Source organism: Macaca thibetana, chromosome 9, assembly GCF_024542745.1.
Source record: "Macaca thibetana thibetana isolate TM-01 chromosome 9, ASM2454274v1, whole genome shotgun sequence".
NCBI lineage: Eukaryota > Metazoa > Chordata > Mammalia > Primates > Cercopithecidae > Macaca > Macaca thibetana.
The window spans coordinates 120,115,993-120,136,569 of record NC_065586.1 but is presented as its reverse complement, the minus strand read 5'-3'; the positions used below and the strand labels follow the sequence as shown (position 1 = coordinate 120,136,569).

The 20,577-nt window shown below is 48.4% G+C and overlaps 3 protein-coding genes across 7 annotated transcripts in view; 1 reads left to right on the top strand and 2 right to left on the bottom strand.

Moving 5' to 3' along the window:
• Nucleotides 1-20,577, bottom strand: part of ABRAXAS2 (abraxas 2, BRISC complex subunit) — a 943,775-nt gene that overhangs the window by 765,611 nt on the left and 157,587 nt on the right. The window lies entirely within an intron of this gene.
• LHPP (phospholysine phosphohistidine inorganic pyrophosphate phosphatase) overlaps nucleotides 1-20,577 on the bottom strand; it is a 661,086-nt gene that overhangs the window by 546,746 nt on the left and 93,763 nt on the right. The window lies entirely within an intron of this gene.
• Nucleotides 1-20,577, top strand: part of CHST15 (carbohydrate sulfotransferase 15) — an 85,878-nt gene that overhangs the window by 15,620 nt on the left and 49,681 nt on the right. Inside the window, exon 1 of one of the 5 annotated variants that reach the window (XM_050803738.1) lies at nucleotides 13,028-13,921. The exons of the other annotated variants lie outside the window; for them this stretch is intronic. The gene's annotated coding sequence lies outside the window, so the exon portion shown is untranslated. Of the gene's footprint in view, nucleotides 1-13,027; nucleotides 13,922-20,577 lie in introns of those variants that run through there. 5 annotated transcript variants of the gene reach the window in all.

The following is a 20,577-nucleotide window of genomic DNA, read 5'->3' as shown; positions in this document are numbered from 1 at the left end:
TTTGGTTTGATGGGAGCCTCAATTCCAATTGAATTATGCTCCGGTGTATTTTAGTTAAACCATCTACAAGCTGATTTTACAAAGAGGCAGAGTCCCCATGTAGCGAGCTGTGCCTGCCTCCCTCTGCGCTCAACTCCGGAGCCGAGTGATGCTCGTAATAACCAGAGGACTGTGTGAGCTGCTCACGCTCGGCCTCATGGGCAGCATTAATTGTGAGATGCCACCGGAACGAGATGCGAGGGCATTATCAGTATATACTTAATTGATTTTGCATTCTCCACAAAGGAAGGTTAAAATTAAGCTTGTTTGTAAATGGTGTTTAAACTGCGCAGGCTTGGGGATGAGTTGCAGAAACTAACAGAGCAGGGCACTGCTTGGAAGGCTTAATTTTCTCTTTAGGCGGTGGACAGAGCACATCACTCAACTAAGGTAAAGATTTTCCCATTTAAAGGGGCTGAAAGAGTGTAAGCCTCGGCTCGTAAATTTCACAGACAAGGCCTCCGCTTGAGTGCCTCAGGGATGGCCTGGACTCTGGGGATGAATGTGTAATCACATTAGCATGATGAATTAAAGGGTTCCATATTTTTAAATCATCAGGCAGAGCTGCATTAGAGAACATACCGTTCAAGATGAGACATGATAAACAGGCTCATGGAAGCAGCTTTTGCTATCCTCACTCCTGGTATGGAATGGAAGATTCTGATTCTCATTCTGACACGCCCCGGGAAAGGTCTCTGCTCAAACCCAAGATGAGCTTAAACCCGAGGCGGAATGCCATTCTCCGAGTATCTGTTCTTTGGCTCTAACATATACCAGGAATGAGAACAGCACTCTGGGTGTGTTCTCACCCTCCTTTAATCCTGATAAGATAACTTTTTAGGTATCTCCAGGACAGGCTATATAATTTGCAAGATGCAACACAACATGAAATGCACATTAAAAATTATTAAGAATTTAAAACTAGGGAAAGCGGAACAATACATCCCATATAGGGCGTTTCTGAGCAAAGGGCCCCGTGTGATGGCCTGTGGGTCTCCGCCCTCAGAGCTGGCTCTGGGATCTTGTAGGATGCTGATCTTAGACCAATGTGATTTGTAGCAACTTGTGTGAATTGTGACCTCACGGGGGGTGCAGGCTGCAGCTGAATCACCTCGGTGTGCTGGGGGGCTCTGGCTGGAGGCCTGACCCAAGCACTCGCTTAGGAAATGCCCGCTGAATCAACTAACTCATGGAGCCAACAGCATGGTCTGCTGGGGGAATTTCATGTGGCTTTCTCAGCCTCCACGCGTCAGGAATCTGGGACAGTCTACTGCTAGGCTCTTCAGAACAGACAGGGACAAGGACCAACATTCTCTAATGAAACTCACCGACTTGACAGCTCAGCTTTGAGAAGAGAAAACCTGAATACAAAACCCATCTACACTATGTGTGTGTCTAAGCCTCTAGTCCTGGTGATTTTTCACTGTGAAATGGAAAAAACTGACACACAGTGTCTCTCCAATACCTATGTGTGGTTAACGTGTGTGTCTGTCGTGACACTGTGGCTCAGTCCCGAGAGAGGGGCAGCCCGTCTCCCCTGGCTTTTCATCCCTGATGTCCGCTGTGTAAGCTCTGCCCCTCCCAGTGGAGTAAAAAGCTCCTGGAGACAGTCTAGGATTTTAGGGGCCACTGTAGGTCATCCTTGTCATTCTGGATCCCGGAGAATGCCACCTTGCAAAGTTGAGGGGGACATAGTGCATCTTGGCAAGGAAATAAAATCCCACCCAGGAAGCATCTCCCTGGAGCGAGAGGCTTGGAAGGGCCCGGGACTCCTTTGTGCTGACTCTTTGTTCCCTCCCTGCAGGCTGGCCCAGCCTCAGAGGTGCCCTTTCCCCTTTGCCAGTGGAGAGGGAGAGAGGAGCATCCAGGGCCGGCTGCCAAAGACAGGAGAGGTTCCAGCCAAGGAGAGCCCGGACTTTTCAGGTTTTAAATTGGAAGAGGGGTTCTTGAATGAGCATTAAAGTTAGTTTTTTATTGGAAGGGAGTGTGCGGGGTGGATGCTGTGCTCAGAATACATCAGGAGAGGGCTGCCCAAGTCAGATCTCTTCTGAGCAGCGTCTCGGGGGAGTGACTGCACCGCAGCTAGATTTTCCTCCCTTTGTCCTCGGTTTGTACAGAGGTCACTGGAGATGTGAGCTCAAAGGGAGCCGGGCCGCTGTGCTCTCCTCTCATTGTCACAAGTCGATGGGCCTGAATGGGCTGTGACACTTGAAGAAAGAAAGAAACCATCCTTTATACCTCCTGGCTGGGGAGAGACAGCAGGGCAGGAAGCCTGCAGTGCTGGAGGCCAAAGCTTCTCCCGTGGAGCCTCGGATGTGTGGAGGGAGGTCTGTGCTGTTCTGGGTGTCTGGGATTGCACCCTCCCCACCATGGGGACGTGCAGCCTATTCTTAACTTATTCGGCAAATAACAAACATAGCACCTTCACGTTCAAGCAAAAGCTGACTTTATTTATTTTCCCCGTTAAGCTATCCACAGTCATTGTTTTCACTTTCAGAAGCAAAATAATAGGAAAAAACTTCACAATATTTGTATTACCTGATGTGGGAGTCTGAGAGAACCTGAATAATAAGTCTGGCTTAAAAGTATTGGGGGAAAAAATCTTGAGACACAAAAGAGAAACAGAAGCATGACAAGAGGAATGTGCCGGAACAATCCTCCCTGCAAAACATCATTAACTCCGCGGGGGCTGGAAGCCTGTCTGTCTTGTCCACACACTGCACCCCCTTGCCTAGCACAGCCGCATTCAGAAGGAAAGTCAGCCCTGGCTGCTGGGAGGCAGTGGCGAGTGAGACATGCCCAGGTCCTGTCCTCATGGAGGTTAGAGTCTAGGAGGTGAATGAGGTGGAAACACTTAGGCAAAGGATCATTTAATTTCAGTTTTGATGAGCTGGGGACAGGAACGGGAAGTGGTCTATGAGCCGATGCTGTGAGCCCAGTCTAGCAGAGGTGCGGGGTGCATTGGAGAGCTCCAGGTCATAATGGAGGAAGCTCTGTGGGGAGGGAGAGGAGGCAGAGATTACAGACCTGGCGATGGTGTTGGGCGTGCAGAGGGAAGTTATGTTAAGTCCCCAATGAGGTGCCTGGACGCAGAGTTCTCATTTTAAGGTTTAGAATGTGCTAGAATCCTTGTTTCTAGAGACTGGATTGATGATCACAACTGGGCGATGCTCCCACCCAGGCCCCTGCCCTGACCTGCCACCCGAATTGTGCCCTCCGCCATCGGGTGGCACACTCTGTTTAGTGTCTCCTGCCCCCTGCCTCCAGGCTTCCAGGGACTTGCTGACTTTCTCTCTCTACTGAGAGATTTGAGAAATTCTTGAAGCAACTTGCCAAGTAGAAACTGTCCAATGGCAGCAGTGCAAGGATTTGGTGTCTTTCGTGGCTGGGGGGCACTGGCCCTGCAGAGATGAAGTGGAAAGATCCTGGGAGGGAGAGCAAGCTGCCTTCCCTGGGGGCGCGGCAGGAATGGCTTGAGCTTGCGCTGATCGCACCCACTAATGCCCTGAGAAAGTCTTCTATGCAAAGAGGCTAAAAAGACTATGTGGAGAGCATCTGTTTTAAAGCCCCCACCTGAGACCTCTCCCCTGCCCTGTGTGGGCGTAGCCTGTAGGTGGCTGCCAAGCTGAGCGGGCCCGGGATATGGCCAAGGGGGATCTACAGCCTCCTGGCTGAGTCCACCCGGGAGGAGCCATTTAAGACCCTGGAAACCCATCAAACCTGGCAACTGGAGGTCATTAGCCCTCTGACTAAGAGCCGGGTCGTAAAATAAGCCCTAAGTGGTTACGAGCTCTGTTAACCATTTTAAAATGCACGAACAGAGGAGCTTTGGTTTGGTGCCTCTGAAAGGAAACGGGCGTCGTCTGATGAGAGAACATTTGCCTTCATGGTCAAGGTGCAAGGACCGGCCTGCATTGGCTCCTTCATGCGCCTGTCAAATGGCTGCTGTGCCCTTTGCGTCTCCCTTGGTTTCTGATGGGGCAGAAACTTCCCACCATCTATCTGGCTTTCTTTTTTGGTGAACTTTTAAGGAATTGGAGTATAACCTTCATGCATTAAAGAGCTTCTATCCTAAGTGTGCTGCCTGATGGATTTTCACAAACAGAACTCACCTGTGCAACGAGTACCTAGATCAGGTATACAGACAGCACCCCAGGACCGCTGGGCTCCGTTCCAGTCATTAACCACCTCTCAGTCCCCACGCACGGCAAACTGCTATCCTGACTTCCACAACCTGGGTTTTTGGCCTGTTTTAAGCTGTCTCTAACTGGAATCATGCGTTGTTCTTCTTTGTATCTGGGTTCTTTTGCTTAGTACTTCATCAGTGAGATTCTTCCCGGGTGTAGCTTGTTCATTTTCGCAGTTGAATTGTATTTATCTGTTCTACTGTGGGTAGACACTGTGTGATTTCCAGTTTTTGGCCCTGCAAATAGTACAATGAGTATTCTAGTTCACGTCTTTTGATCAGCATGTGGATGCCTTTCTGTTGGGTATGTAACTAAGAGTGGAATTGTGGTCTTTGGGAATGAGTGTACCCAGCTTCAGTAGATAATACCAGTGTTCCAAGCGATTGTACCCATTTACCTTTCCCGTCAGCAGCGATCAGCAGCGTATGAGTCTCTGGAAAGATGAAATAAGAGCCTGGAAAAAATGTAAGGTGAGACTGACTCCCTTTTGTCCTCTGCCTAAGTTCCCAAAAAAGAAAAGACCCCGGGGGGTAACGGCTGGCCCTTTTTGCGTTGGATGTGGGTGCACTGGAAGAGGGAAGGCTTCTGGGATGCGCCAGAAAGATGCCGCTGTCCCTCCTGGGGTTCTGCCCACGTGGTCATGTTTCACTGGAAGCCAATCTGTGTCTGAACTTGGGGATGGGATTGGCTGGTCTCTGAGAAGAGCCCAGAATTCGGCATTTTAGTCTCCATGCTTTGGGTGTCTGCATGCAATGAAGCAAAGCCTCCAGGCTCATCTTTGAGAGGAAAGTGGCTGGCCTGGTAGCTGGTTGGGGTATTCTCTTGGGAGGGCTTGAGAGCTGCCACCATTTAATGGCTCAGTCAAGAAAGGTTTTTATTTGTAGCTCAGTCTACTCTCAGAACCAACTGGTTCTGCACCCAGCCCCTGGACTTCCCACCCAGTGTTCTAGTTGGAGAAAGAGCTTTCCTTGTGCCAAAAGCTGTTATTTGGTGTGATGGGGGATCCAGAGCAGTGGGAAGAGGCAACTGACATTTACTGAGCCTCCTATGTGCTCATGAGAACTCTGAGTGCAGGTGTGCTGGTCTCCCCAACCACACAGGAAGTGGAAGAAGAGAGGACTCTGCACTGAGCAGCAGAGCCCCAGCTGGGGTGTGTGTCCTGCCCCGGCTCTGTCAAATTTGTAACCCACAACAGTGGCAGTGGCTGGATAAAAGAGACTTGGAAGGAAGGAAAACCTGTGGCCGTTAGCTGGGGTTATTGCCCGGCTGTCTTCCCTACCCCAAGTAGATTCAGTAAATCTGGGGCAGGGCTTGGAAGCTGTTTGTAACAAATGCCTTAGGTGAGTTGTACTCAATTTGGGGAAGCAGTGACTTCCCAGGGCGTTTTGTTGGGAGGCTGGCTAAGGAGAGGAATGAAGGAAATAAGAAACAGATCTTGCGCTCCAGGAGGTCCCTGCCTGAGCAGTCTTGTGCAGGAAGCTCTCTGCGGAGCTGGACAAGCTCTGTGTCTGCTGCTCCACGGGATCATGCTCGAAATGTGACTAGGACGGTGGAAGAATGGAAATTTTATATTTCATTTAATTTTAACTATTTTAAATTTAAAAGCAGATACTTAATTCAGTTATTAGAAAACTTTTAAGAATGTTTGGAGCAGCTTGGGTCCATAACTCCTTTTCCAACTCTAAGTCTTATGAAATCGAGATACAGCTCAGGTACTTTAGATGAAACTGTAGCATCCAAATTGAGATGGCCCTAAGTGTAAAATACACACTGGAATGTGAAGACTTAGTATGAAAAAAATTCAAATTTTTTATTAATAACTTTTACACTGACTACATGTTGAAGTGGTTATTTTGGGTCTATTCGAGTTGAACTACATGAAAATTAACTGCACCTGTAACATTTAACCTAGGTATGGGCTCACACTCCATTTTTGTTGAGCAGTGATGCTCTGAGGCACTTGCTGGAATTTGACTCAGAGTGCCAGGCAGTTGGAGGAGAGGAGAGAAGCCCCCACTGTGGCCCCTTGTTTGGCTCATGTGGGAGCAGGGTTTCAGGCTGATAGTACACCTGGCCCTACAGATGGCCACAAGACCACCTGTGATGGGTCCGTTGGGCTCTGGCTGGCCTGTCCATCTCCTTGGGTACCTTACCCAAAGAGGGAAACTGCCAGTTGCCTCCAGGGAGTGCCTTTAGAAAATGAGAATCTTCTCTAACGCTCTAGGCTGGGAAGAGAGAGCTGAGCACGTCTCACCCTGGGCTGCACTGCATCTCACACAAGTGGGACATGGCCTGCCGCTGGTCAGGGTGAGAACTCTGCCTTTAAATTAGAATCAAATCAAATCAAATCAAATCAAATTGAATTCTTTACCCCAGTGGGGTAGAGAGCACCGCCAAATACTAAGCTACAGGAATGTGGCCCAGAAAGCAAATTAGGTTTTATTTCTGCTTCCTGCCTTTGCCCCACTGTTTCTGGAGGAGACCCCCCAGACAGTGCCATGAAGGGCAGCCTACAGAGGCTGCGGCGGGCAGGGACTCGCAGGTGAGCCGGGTAGTGGGTTGGCAGGTTCTCATCCAAGGCGCTCAACCCATCTAAGGTTATCTGCCCTCTTCTTCATTGGATTCTGGAAGCCTCCCCACCAGCCTACGAGGTGCAGCTGAACATGGACTTGTTTTGTTTACTGCTGCATCCCAGGGCTCTACACTTGGGCCTGACACAGAGTAGGGCTTTAATAATCTTTATTGAGGGCCGGGCACGATGGCTCACTTCGGTAATCCCAGCACTTTGGGAGGCCCGAGCCAGGCAGATCACAAGGTCAAGAGATCAAGACCATCCTGGCCAACATGGTGAAACCCCGTCTCTACTAAAACAACAACAACAACAACAACAAAACAAAAAAACCTCACAAAAATTAGCTGGGCATGGTGGTGCGCACCTTTAATCCCAGCCACTCAGGAGGCTGAGGCAGGAGAATCGCTTGAACCTGGGAGGCAGAGGTTGCAGTGAGCCAAGATCGAGCCACTGCACTCCAGCCTGGGCGACACAGCGAGACTCAGTGTCAAAACGAAAACAAAAAGAAGTCCCACAAAACTTTATTGAATGGGTTCATTTGGAGCATGCCCCCTAAATCTGCTGATCAAATATGGCCTTCATGTTGACCTCCCTGAAGTGACACCCCCGTAGGTGGGCATATGCATTTCCCTTGGGAGAGATTCCCAGAGGGGCCTCTGGCCTGGGAGTGGCTAGGAACCTCAGACCTACATTGTGTTTTTACTCTAGATCTGTAAGTGCAGATTTTTCCTTTTTTTTTTTTTTCTCCAGAAACTGTTTCTTGGACAACACTGTAACTACTTTCCATTGCAAAGAAAAATCCTGTCCTTTGTGTGCTCTCTACAAAGCACTCACACAGCCAGACTATATCATTTGCTCCTGACAACATGCTGGGGGGGACATCACCATTTTCTGCATGTCCCCACTTGTCCAAAGTCCTACAGCTAAAGGGAGGCACAGTTGTACCTTAGATTCAGGGGAACTCCCATCTCGGGGTGACTTCTTTGCCCTCATTATATTCCACATGTCATGGAACCTAATGGATAAATCTGGTTTGGTCAGGCCTGGAATACGGAAGTGTTAAAGGCGGGCAATGAGAGAGAAATCTTCGTCCTTCCTCGAGGGATGAGCTGGCTGACTGGGAAGGTCCAGGCTCAGGCTGGCCTCTGCCCAGATGTCCTATGGCAGGGGCTCGTGGAGGAGCACTGTTCCTGTTTTCCGGGTCCCCTGCTCTGCCTCACCTGTTGAAAGTCAGTGACTCAAACTTTTAAAACTGTGAAACTGTAAACTCTCCATCCCTGTTCAGCCTTCCCCAGGCCATGGGTCCTGCACGCGGCACTGCTTGTTCGTGGTTCTCCTCTGTGTTGCTTTTGAAGCTCACTCATCTTGATGACTCAGAGACTTGCCAGAGACCCTGGACTCCCTGTCCCAAATTCCCCGAGCCTGGCCCCGATGATTCTTGTGATGTTACTCTGTTCATGGTGCCTCTGCCCCATTTTCATCTGTGCCATATCACCAATGGTGGGGGATCCCCCAAACAACTTGAAGTCCCTTCAAGTTAGTTCAAGGGACTAAGTTGAACTTTGCAAGACTCTTGAATTTCCTGGCTATATTTATGATCTGTGTGGCACTGATTTGTACTAGAGCGGAGCCTGAAGAAGTCAGTTGAACCCGACCTCTCCATATTAAGAGGACTACAGGATGTAGGAACTCAAACCGGATGTTGATTTGTGGGAGTTTGCAACTTTGCCTAGCAACACAGACCTGCATCCTTGGGAGAGGCCTCTGGGGAGGAATGCTAAGCTCATGGATGTCTGTGCAGAGACAAGGGACTGTCCTCTTCACCTGAGGGGCAGTTCTCATCCTGCCTGGTCCTGTCTGATTCACATCTGACCCCAGCTCAGCCCAGAGAGAGGCATGCTACAGCATGTTCTGATACTTTCTAGCTTGGATTATCTGCTTGTATGCTTTCTTTGTATACTTAGGGCCCAAAATGCCAAAAGGCCAAACATTCTAAAGTAAAAATGATCCCCTTTTTATTGCTTGAATTTGTGTTTCTTATTAAAATAGAACATTTTACAGTTATTCATAAGATAAGGTCTTACTTTAAAAATAACTGTTTTCCTCTGTCTTTCTGACTTCTTTTTTAAATTAAAGAACAGGGATATTAAGGCAGGTGATGAAAGCAGAATTTTTAATAAGAGCATAGTGATGCTTTTCACAATGGACTTAGAAGACATTAAAATGTATGCGTTTTGATCTTTTTCTGGATTTGAATATGAAGGACTAGTTATTGTAACAGACAGTAAAGTAATTCATTTCGGATGCATTTCAGCAAGGCAGCCCTCTAGGAGATGCTGGAATAAAATATGGAAGTGTGTGACACAAACCAGACCAGCCATGTACCCGGCCCATCAGCTAAATGTCAAAGAGCAGGTGGAAACAGAAATAATAGTGACAATGATGGTTGCCATAATGAGGAGCACTGCCAATGATTCCAGCACTTCCCAGGTGCCCGGTCTTTGCTTGATGCTTCCCATGGATTATCTCAGTCCTCCCTGTGGCTCCATTAGACTACATATTGTCACATCATCCCCATTTTTCAGATAAGGAACTGAGGTGGGCTAAGTGTCAGGCCATGGAGCCAGGATGAGAACACCAGCTGTCTAGACAACCCATGTCCTGGTAACCGCCACTCTGCTCCCAAGTGGTCAGCACATACACCACTGCGGGGTGGGGACTGGTTTCACCATCCCCTTGGCTCTGCCTCTGACCCCTGGAGCAGGTGGAGAGCTTGAGCTGGCTATTCCTGGAATTAGCCATATGCTCATTTTTTGCTTCAGTTATTTCACTAATTGAGGCAAAGGTTCTGGTAGTTTGACAGTAAGTATCTGGATAATTGCCTCAATGTATCATTTTCACTTTGCACCCTCAGACACAACCTTTAATGAAACTTGAAAACCCAACTCTACTTGGGGAAAATAATATTAACTTCTGTTTCTAGGCCAGGTACGGTGGCTCACACCTGTAATCCCAACACTTTGGGAGGCCGAGGCCAGCGGATCACAAGGTCATGTGTTCGAGACCAGCCTGGCCAACCTGGTGAAACCCTGTCTCTACTAAAAATACAAAAATTAGCCGGGCATGGTGGTGGGCGCCTGTAATCCCAGCCATTCGGGAGGCTGAGGCAGGAGAATTGCTTGAACCCAGGAGGTGGAGGTTGCAGTGAGCTGATATCACGCCACTACACTCCAGCCTGGGCAACAGAGCAACACTCCGTCTCAAAAAAACAAAAAACAAAAACCATCTATTTCTAAATCTGTTTCTGAAAGTAGTTGAGGGCTCAGACTTCCAGTTATAAGCTTAATTGCCCAACATGCAGAAGGAGTCTCCCACTGCCCTGTTTATCAGACTTGGAAGTCAGCCGTGGTTTGGGGCAGATGGCCTGCTCCTGGTCCTTCTCTGGGAGATGAGAGGTTTCAACAGCATGATCTCTCAAGTGCCTCAGCTTGGATCTGAGCTTCTGTTCTAGCGGCTTCCATGCCCAACTGGATTACACGTCTTAGGAAGCAGGACAGAAGCGCGCCTGCAGTGATTACTAAGCAAATTGGTCTGAATAAGTGCAGTAGATGCCAGAGATTTCCACGAATGATGTGAATGTGAATCACTGGCCAGAAAATACCCATGGACGATAAATATCTGGGCTTCATGCTACCTCCTGAAAAATGTTCCTAATCTCTTCTTTGTGATCCCCAAAGAGATTTTTCAGGGAGTTGGAAGTGTGCCCCTTGCAGAAGTCGTGGTGTTTACAGTGTTAAGTGCAAGATGTGGAGCGTGGGGCACGGTTGTCTTGTCACTCAGATGGGAGGCTGCATGCCTGGCACAGTGCTAAGTGCAGCCAGTTACTCTGGTGTGTGCAAATGGACCCTCTGCCCCAGCTGCAGAGCCCCCTTGGGGTGGCTCAGGTCCTAGTGGGGGCAGGAAGAATGGGACAAAAGGAGGAGGCTGAGCCCAAGGCATGTGCTGTCACCAAAAGTCCCGGCTTTGTCTCAGAAAGCTGTGGCTGGGTCGGGCTTGGTTGGTCAGGGAAACAGGGAGACGCAGCCCAGGAAATGAGCTGTAGCTGGGCTGGAGCCCACCTCCCCAGGAGGGAGGTGCATGGCAGCTCAGGTGGGGGTGCTGCCACCCTAAGATGAAAGGTCTCCACCTCTTGTTTAAATTGTAAGGTGAACGCTTTTGGCCATTTCTAAGGAAAAGCCCCTTGGGGTTTGTTCATCATCCTTCATTTTTGCTCAATGTTTTGAGTGTGAAAACCTCAGAAAAACTAAGTCAACCAAAGACTTTCCAGCGATGTTATCGACTGTGTTGTCATCCAAAGGGGAAAATAATCCCAGCTTATGAATATTTAGAAAGAAGATAATTGCAAATTGCTTTGTGACCATGTAAACTTTTTTTTTTTTCCCCAGCCAGTTACATAAGAGGAGGTGTGGGTCAGTCCCAGAAATAGATGCAGAAGCAGTGACAGAACATGTCTTGGTGGTGGTGGAGAAAGACAGCCCTGGGTTCGAGTCCCAGACCTGCAGTGTGTTAGCTAAAGAAGTTTGAGAAACACCTGTTTCTTTCTTCCCATTTCAGCCTCCTTCCCCTTCTCCTAGCTGGTCGACACTCAAAGCTCTCCTAGCCCAATTCATCTGTAACTTGATGAACAATTTTTTAACCCCCAAATCTAGTCCTCCCATATAAACCCAGTGAATCTCTCAAATTGATTAAATGGAGGCACTCATTTAATTAGTAGGTAACTGGTATTTTGTCTTTTCTGGAGGGTAGAAGAGGGAAAAAGTGACCGAGGGGACCAAACAAGACAAAAAGACAGAAGAATTTGGGTTTTTAGTTGATTCTGAATACTTGATGCTTTTGAAACATTTCCAAGTTTCCTTTACGGGAAAGGAATGAAAATGATCCAAAAGGGGAGGTGGGATTTTTTTTTCTCCTTCTTTTGTCCTGAGCTCAGTACCTGGGATTTTGCGGCATGTGCTGAAAAATTATATCTTCTGGATGCAGAAATTTGCCTGAAAGGGTTATACGAAACTGAGAATGGGTCAAAACAAAACAAAACGGAAAAAACAAGACTTCTGGCCACAGATAAGAATCATATAATTTACTGAGACATATCATTTTGGCATGTTTTGTTAAGGGTGAAAGCTAATTTGGAAGAGGCAGGAAGGGGCTCTTGAGGTTGGTAGGAATGAGATGTTGTAATGGGGCCCTCAGAATCACCCTTGTGTCTGCTTCCAGCAGGACTGGGTGGGGAGGTGCAGGGAGCAGCTCTCTGTGGGTGTCGGGAACCCCAGGGCCAGTGAAGCCTGGGGCCAACCCCCAGCAGTCCCACAGCAATATTGGGTGACAACAATTCCCCTGAAAGTCATGGAGAAACAGGTTTTCAGTGACATAGAGACTAAGCCTAGAGGCAAGTTTTATTATTTATTTACTTTTTTCTTCTTTTTGAGGTAGGGTCTTGCTGCGTCACCCAGGCTGCAGTACAAGTGGCATGATCACGGCTGACTGCAGCCTGGATCTCCTGGGTTCAAGAGATCCCCCCACCTCAGCCTCCCAAGTAGCTGGGACTATAGGCACCACCACTATGCCTGGCAAATTTTTAAATTTTTTGTAGAGATGGAGTTTTGCCATGTTGCCCAGGCTGGTCTTGAACTCCTGGGCTCAAGCCATCCTCCCACCTCGGCCTCCCAACATGTTGGAATTACAGGCAAGAGCCACCGCGCTCAGCCCAAATTTTAAATTCAACCCCCGGCCCCCACCCCAACATGTATTGGGCATTCTCTCTTTATGACTGGGCTAAGTTTTTATATGTGTTGCTTGCCTACCTTTATAATTTCCTCCAGGACTTTTTTTGTAAAAGTGAACAAAACAAGAGACTCTCTTGCCTTCACAGAGCCGATAAGACTATCAGCTGGTTAAGGCAGATGCTAGTCAGACAAGCACACACACAAAAAAGGGAAGTGGGAAGGGTTGGAGAGATCAGGGCAGGGCCAGTGTGGTCTGGGGTTTCAGGGAAGGGGTCCTTGCCTGAGATCTGAAGGGTGAACAAGAGTGAAAGCGTCTAGCAGGGCCAGTGGTGTTGAGGAAAATGGGATCTGAGGAGGCTGGGAGAGGCGGAGATGGACACACAGAGACAGCGAGATAAAGGCAGCCAGCAGGGGTCGGGGGTCTGGGGTGGGGTTGGGGGATGCAGTGCTGCAAGGGGGATTGAATGTTCCCAAGTACAGCCCAGCAACAAAGAAGGGCCTCAGAGGTTGGGGGACTTGCCCAAAGTCACAGCGTGGGTGTGGCTGTTTCATGATCGTGTGGTGTCTCCTGGGCTGCAAGCCCCACAAAGCTAGGGCTGTGTCTACGCTGCACACTCTGAATCCCCATGGACTCCAACTCAGGGGCTTGCGTTCAGCTCCGTGGCCGCTGCTGTACCTTTGCAAGGATGGGGAAGGCCTTGGGGATGGGGAGGCCATCACACAGGCACTTCGACTGCGTGGAGCAAAATTCTTACTCTGAACTGACTTCAGGTCTGAACAACTGCGTGCTTTGATCAAATATTTATTTTTCTGAAACAGAAACCAGAGCAGTTTTTGATTGCACCAGTCAGCTTGAACCAGTCAGCTACAATGACTTTTCTTAAGTTCTTTTTTTTTTTTTTTTTTTTTTTTTTTTTTTTTTGGGAGAGACTTCTTTTTAGCCCAGGGGGAAATCTGCTATCTGCAAAAAAGTCCTGGCCTTCGTAATGAGGCCTGAATGCTTTCCAGATCTTTATGAGAAAGATTCCACTCTTCTGTGGTTAATTCAGAGAGGTTACTAATTTCTCATACCATAGATCATTTGCTCTGTGGGAGACGACTGTGCCTCAGCCAAGATCCACTTATTATTTTTTGAACAAGTTTTTTTTTTATTATCGTGTTTACATAGCACTGAGGACACAACACAACGCTTGAAGCTCAGCTGTCTGATTCATACGCTGTATCGCTGCCTCTCACTTCTCACTTCCCCTCTCTACTCTACCTCTCTGCAAAAGAAGGCTTTCCCTCCAGAGCTGGCAGCTGCCCCTGGTTCTTGACAGGATGAGCAAGACAGCAGCAGTGTAAGCAGGGGCTTCACTACACTCTGAAGAGACGTGGGTATTCTGGGGGAACATGCCTTTGTTATAATATTTATTGAATGTTCACTTTTCCGGCTCTGAATAAGGAAACTTAGAGATATATTTTTTTAAAGCGATGCCCCATCAACACTTTTAGGTTGTCTCTAATGGAAAAGAGAAAAGAAAAACATTCCTTTTTGATAGACTGGGCATATCTAAGTTCAGTGTCTTGGGCGATAGGTCTATAAATAAATACTTGTTTGACCTATTTTACAGAGGTTGGAAATCTAGATTCTAGATCTGAGTGGAGCTATCAGAAACTAGGTCTGTTATCTAAAAGGCAAGAGGAAGTTGACAAGGAGAAGGAGGGTCTGAAATGACCTTTTTTTTTTTTTTTGAGACAGAGTCCCGCTCTGTCCCCCAGGCTGGAGCGCAGTGATGTGATCTCAGCTCACTGCAACCTCCGCCTCCCGAGTTCAAGCGATTCTCCTGCCTCGGCCTCCCTAGTAGCTGGGATTACAGGTGCCTGCCACCACACCCAGCTAATTTTTGTATTTTTAGTAGAGGCGGGGTTTCACCATGTTGGCCAGGCTGGTCTCAAACTGCTGATTTCAGGTGATCCACCTGCCTCGGCCTCCTTAATTGCTGGGATTACAAGCATGAGCCACTGCACCCAGCCTGAAATGACCATTTTTTAATTAGATTCTTCTCTGGATCTCTCTCTTCCTCCGAAAAACAGCTTTTGCCTCCTGATGTCTTGGTGGGACTAGTGTTTTCATGGCCACGTCAGGGTGGAGAAGGGCTCTCTCCCAGCCTCTCCAAAGCAGTTTTGTTCAGACATTGCTGGTTTGCATGCAGCTTTAACCAAGCCCCCCAACTCTTGACAATGGGAAACTGCTTGATGAGTGAATGTGAATGTGCATGTCCCCATCCTCCATGAGGTGAGAGGGCTTCAGCTTGCCTTTAAGTCCAGCTCTGCCTCTTACTTGCAGTGTGATTTAGGGCAAGCCACTTCACTGCCAGAGCCTCGGGCTCCCTTCATCCTTTTTAAAAGTATCCCGCCACTGATTCTGGCTCGGCTGGGTCTTTATACACCAGGCCAAAGTCCTTACTGTTGAGCTGAGATCCTGTTTGCAGAAACAGGAGGGAGGAAAGAAAAAGAAATGAGGCTGGTGGTGGTGGTGCCTGCCGTTCGTTGAGCAGTTAGAGTTGGCAGGTACCACGGGCGTATTTTTGTAGGGATTCTCCCACCTAATCTCCACGCCTGTCCAAATGGTCGATACTGCCGTTATCTCCCTGCTACAGATCAGCGAAGGGAGGCACCGAAGTGCAAAGCAGTTTGCCCGAGGGCACATAGCCGGTAAGGGGTTGATACAAACCAGGTGGCATGTGTGGATGTTTACCTGCCTCTGGGTTTTGGCTTTTTGTCTTTCTTCCCCACCACGTTTCTCTTTCCACAAGGGTATGTGCCCGTTCCTATGTGCCTAGTAGCTGTACGGAATGAGATCCTCGGCCGCCGCTGTCGAATTCTCTTTGGGCATTGGTGAACGTTCATAAAACAGCATCCTCCGGGGTCACATTGTCCCTTTTGCTCTTGGACCTGGAGTTCTTTTGGTCTGTGCGTGTGTATAAAACTGCATGCCCACTCCAGGGAATTCTGTGGTCTGCTTGGGGTTTTCCATTGCAGTGGCAGAGAAGACAAGGAAAAATGTCCTTCCCAGCTGCACTCCCAGGCCTGTCATTTGGAGTTGAATGGTAATGGGAGGGTTTTTGTTTTTGTTTTTGTTTTTTAATGGTTTATAGTATGTCTGAAGGAAAGATGTTATTAAATCAAAGATAACTTGAGAAAGGAGGGGACACAGTGCAGCTTGGACAGAGCTTCCCACTGGTGCTTTGCACAAAGCCTTTAGCCCACCTCTGCCTTGCCTCTGTGGCCTGTGGCCTCATTTCAATTCCCTATTCCACTTGATCTGACGAGGGAGGCAAGGAGTGCATGCATGTTCAACAGATAAGGAAACTGAGTCTCAGAAACCTGTCTGACTGGACGTGCACTCACGTCCTGGAGGCCTGGGCCCAGTCCGTTTTCTATTTGCCACATCTTTTTTTGTGCAACATTTATTATTTCTTCTTTATTCGTAGTTACAAAAGTGATGCTTGCTCTATATGAGTAAAATTGGAAGCAAGATGGAAATGTGTAAATAGAAAGCAAAACACCCCAAATGCTACCCACAGTCAACAATGGGGAACTGTTTGGGGAGTCTATTAGTCTGTTTTCATGCTGCTGACAAAGACATGCCCAAGACTGGGAAGAATAAAAGGTTTAATTGGACTTACAGTTCCACTTGGCTGGGAAGGTCTCAAAATCATGGTGGGAGGCAAAAGGCACTTCTTACATGGCGGTGGCAAGAGAAAATGAGAAAGAAGCAAAAGTGGAAACTCCTGATAAACCCATCAGATTGCGTGCTTATTTACTATCGCAAGAATAGCATGGGAAAGACCGGACCCCATGATTCAATTACCTCCCCCTGGGTCCTTCCCACAACACGTTGGAATTCCGGGAGCTACAATTCAAGTTAAGATTTAGGTGGGGACACAGCCAAACCATATCAGGGAGTGAATGTGAATGTGCATGTCCCCATCCTCCATGAAGTGAGAGGCAGTTTGGGCTTCAGCTTGTGTTTAAATCCAGTTCTGCCATTTACTTACAGCGTGATTTAGGGCAAGCCACTTCACCCAGAGCCTCCGTTTTCTTATCTGCACAATGGAGCGATTACACCTACCTTTAGTGTTGTCTAAAAGTCAGAAAGAGATGAGAGGAAGCAGGTTCCCAGCTTCACGCCTGCCATAAAACAGCAGGTCATCCTGGTTCCTTTCCCCCTGTCCCTACACCAGTGCTTCTCAAAATTTCCTCTTCAGTACTCAAAGGTGAAAGACAGTGAGGGCTCCCTGGGGTCCTCCAGGCTGGTCCCGACAGCTTGCAGCCAGCAAGGCGAGCTGGATCTCTGCAAATTTTGTCAGTTAGTAATATACGTGGGTATAACTTATTTGAAAACAATGATTTCAATGTTGAAAATTTCAAATATTTTAAACATGGAAGCTTCAGTTTGTCTTGCGGCTTCATACAGCTCCTGGCTAACCTCTGCACACCGGAGGTAGAGGGGCTGGCACACCTCCACATGCCCACATGCCCCTGGGCGAGGCACACCTTTGCACACTCCTGGTGGGGCTGGCACACCTTCACATACCCCTGGTGGGGCTGGCACACCTTCGCACACCCTGGGGGGGACACATCTTTGCACACTCCTGGAGGAGCCTGGCACAACACACATTTCTGGGGGGGGCAGACACACCTCTGCACACTCACTCCTGGGGGAGGCACACTTCTGCACACTTCTGGGGGCGGGGCTGGCACATCATACACTCCTGGGGAGGACCAGCACACACTCGGGGGTTTGGAACACCTGTGCACACACTGCTTGGGGGCTGGCACACCTGCTGTGCACACACTGCATGGGGGCTGGCACACTCTGCACACTCCTGAGGTCCCTATAGCCAAGCTGGGTTGGTACCGGAGCTGTTCTCCTCACCTCTTGGCACGCTTAGTAAGGGCTGGGTCCATCTGGGGGCAGACAGTGGATGTCAGCTGACCTCAGGTGACCCCCTGGAGAAACTCCCCTCCCTGGCTCTAAAACCCTCCCGAGGACCTCCTCATTTATTTGGGTTGCTTGGTCTTTCCATCAAAAAGAAGGAAATTCCAATGAAGTGTTTTCAGGCAGTTCTTCTCATTGAAGGGTTAACCAGATTCTTATTTTGCTCATCTTTGGAAATAAAACAATGTTTAGAACTACCCGGATCAGCAAGGCCATCTGGTGGGGAGTGTGCAGCTGCTCCCCTTTCAGTCGCGCTGCCTGTAATGGATTCATTCTAGGGTGCGTCGTGCATCTGCAGAATCATGATTTGCAGTTGGTTTTGAACGTGTGAGCTATGTGTCCACGCAAGACCTTTCTCCTCTGCCCGTCCTGAAGGACATCTGGGCTGGGCATCTTCCACTCTCCTGCAACCTTTTTGCTCTTCATGAAGTCAGGTCAAAGTGGGCAGGGGGACTCTGGGGACCTGAGGGTGGACAGAGTCACCCTGCTTCTTCTGTCCCTAATCTATAGTCTCTGCGCATTATACTCTGGGCTGCTTCTTTTCATTCATTTCTCTATTTGTGTCAAGGAAAAATTATTGGACAGCAACTAGAAGGTACCACTCATCTTTGTAGTCTAAATACATGACAGCCAGAATGAGCCCTAGTCTGAAAATGGGTCACTATTTCCTGGTAGTTAAGGTTTGATGTTGCAGGTGTTTGAACCCCGAAAATGTGCAAAAAGAATAATTATAACATGTGTTAAACATCCTGGGCTCCTGAGATCACTGCACCCATGTAACAATGCTGAGCCTTCCACGTCGACTTTGAGATGAAGAGAATGAGGGTCGAACTGGTGAACAGGTTTGCCTACGGTCATGTGGCTGGTTAAACCGTGTGGCCAGTGTTCAGCCTAGGCCTTCGGTCTCCAGCTCTTCCCTAGGCCAGCTCGCTCTCCTGTATTCTGTAAGTCATTTGGGGAGGAAGTGTATAGTATTAAATTCTCTGGGCCACAGTTTCCCCATCTGTAAAATGTAAGTAGTAATTGTACTTTCCTCTTAGATTATGACATTTAAATAGAATAATCCCTATCAACCCCAGCCTGGTGTCTGGACACAAGGAAGCCCTCAACACATGTTAGCTGGCATCATTGTTGTTGTGACTCAGCAATAATGACTCTGTTCTGGATATTTGCTGGATATTTGCCATGCTTTCTGGAGCTTGTTCCCTGACTCTTTAATTTAAAAGTATTTATTGAGCACTTACTCTGTGCTATTCAGGGTTGAGCACCACTGACCTGGCCTTTTATGGAGCTTGTAGTCCAGCCTCACCTCCTTACAAGGGAGAAAGGTGGCCTGTGGGCTGAGTGATGGCTGACCGTGCTCCTCTGTGAGCCTTGAGTTCTGAGCAGGTTCCCCTACAGCTGCCAACAACAGCTTGGTTCGCCTGCTGCAGGAGAAAGATCACGGGCTTTGCAGCCACACAGACCTGCGGTTGGATTTTGGCCCCACCACTGGGGAGCCCTGTGACTCTAGGCATGTGGTTAACCCTGCTGTGCCTCAGTTTCCCACACACGACTTGGGGAATCTCAGTGCTGACCTCAGAGAGTGCCTTCAAGAAGGGACCTAGCACGGTCCTCTGCAGGTGGCAGATACTGGACTATCAGGCATTTCCTTCTTCTTTTGCCGCTATCCCTGGGGCCACTTAAAACCCTAAACTGACTCCACGTGCTGCTAAAATGCTTTGCAGCTATATGACTGTCCTCGCTTTGTTCCCTAGAGCCATTTCGGTAGACGCGTTTCACGGCACACCCCGTAAGCTCCTCTTGAGCGGCCTCTGCCTTATTGGAAAACCGGAGTCACTAGATATACAAGCATGAGAAAATCTAGTCCCTACACTGGTGTGATTTACTGCTGGAAATAATAAAATGAGCACTCTGAAATAGTTTTTCTCCTCACTTGGTTTCAGAAAAAATTATTGATTGTGTCACAAAGACCTTTAGAGTCTTTTGTGCACATTGAAATCACTGGGGGAGAAATGCAGCATGAACATATTTGAAGTCTGTGGTCCACCCTGCCCCTTCGCTGAGAAAACCTGATTATTTTGTGCATTTCAGAGAGACTGGGACATCTGCTGTGTTTGGCCTATATCTCTGGTGGTTGCACAAGGGAGCCGGAGCTGATTGCCTTATTAGAGACCAAGCTATCACAGAGAACAGGAAAAAGACCCCATTCTCCCTCCTGCCTGCCATGGCCAGAGGCCCTGGTTCACTGAATCACGGCTGTTGTTACCATGCTTTTTCGGATTCCTGGAGCAGAGCTAGTTCTTCTGCAGATTCCCTGGGGCTAGGTGGGCTTCACGGCTGTCTTTGAAATGGGATATACATTCCCGAATGTGGGCATTTTTCTGGAGCCTCTGGAGTCTTTGTTCTGGAGTTAGATGGGATGTTCCCAGAGGATTCAGGCTGTTCATTTTTTTGTCTGTATGACTGGACACTCTGCGGCCCAGGCCTGTACGACCGGACACGCTGCGGTCTTTGTCTTTGGAGCCCCGGCAAATGCAAGCCCTGCACATAGTAGGTGTTTAAATAAACATGTACAAAAGTGTGTGGACCACTAATCTGGAGAAAACTCTGCGTCTCTGTTGAATTAATTATCTGGCTAATAAAGCAAGCGCTGCGCCGGCTAGTCAACGCTCATTGCAAAATCACTGGCCTCTGAGCAGCCCTGAAAGACATAACAGATGAAGATAATGAGTTTTTATTAAGGAGAAATTAACTTCAAATCATACACCCCTGAGTGTTAGGGCCAAAAGGGGTAGTCCCAAATCCGTATCTTATATACGGATAAACAGAGGCCCTGAGAGATGAAGTGACGCTCAGGGTGACCAGCCAGGTTAGCGATCAGGACACCAAGCAGCTCCCTGCCTTGCTGGGGGGTCCCTCCTTTGCTGCTCTGAAGTTTTAAAATGCAAATCATCATGGAAGCCACCACCTGGGCCACAGCGTGTCTGGTCATACAGGCCTGGGCCT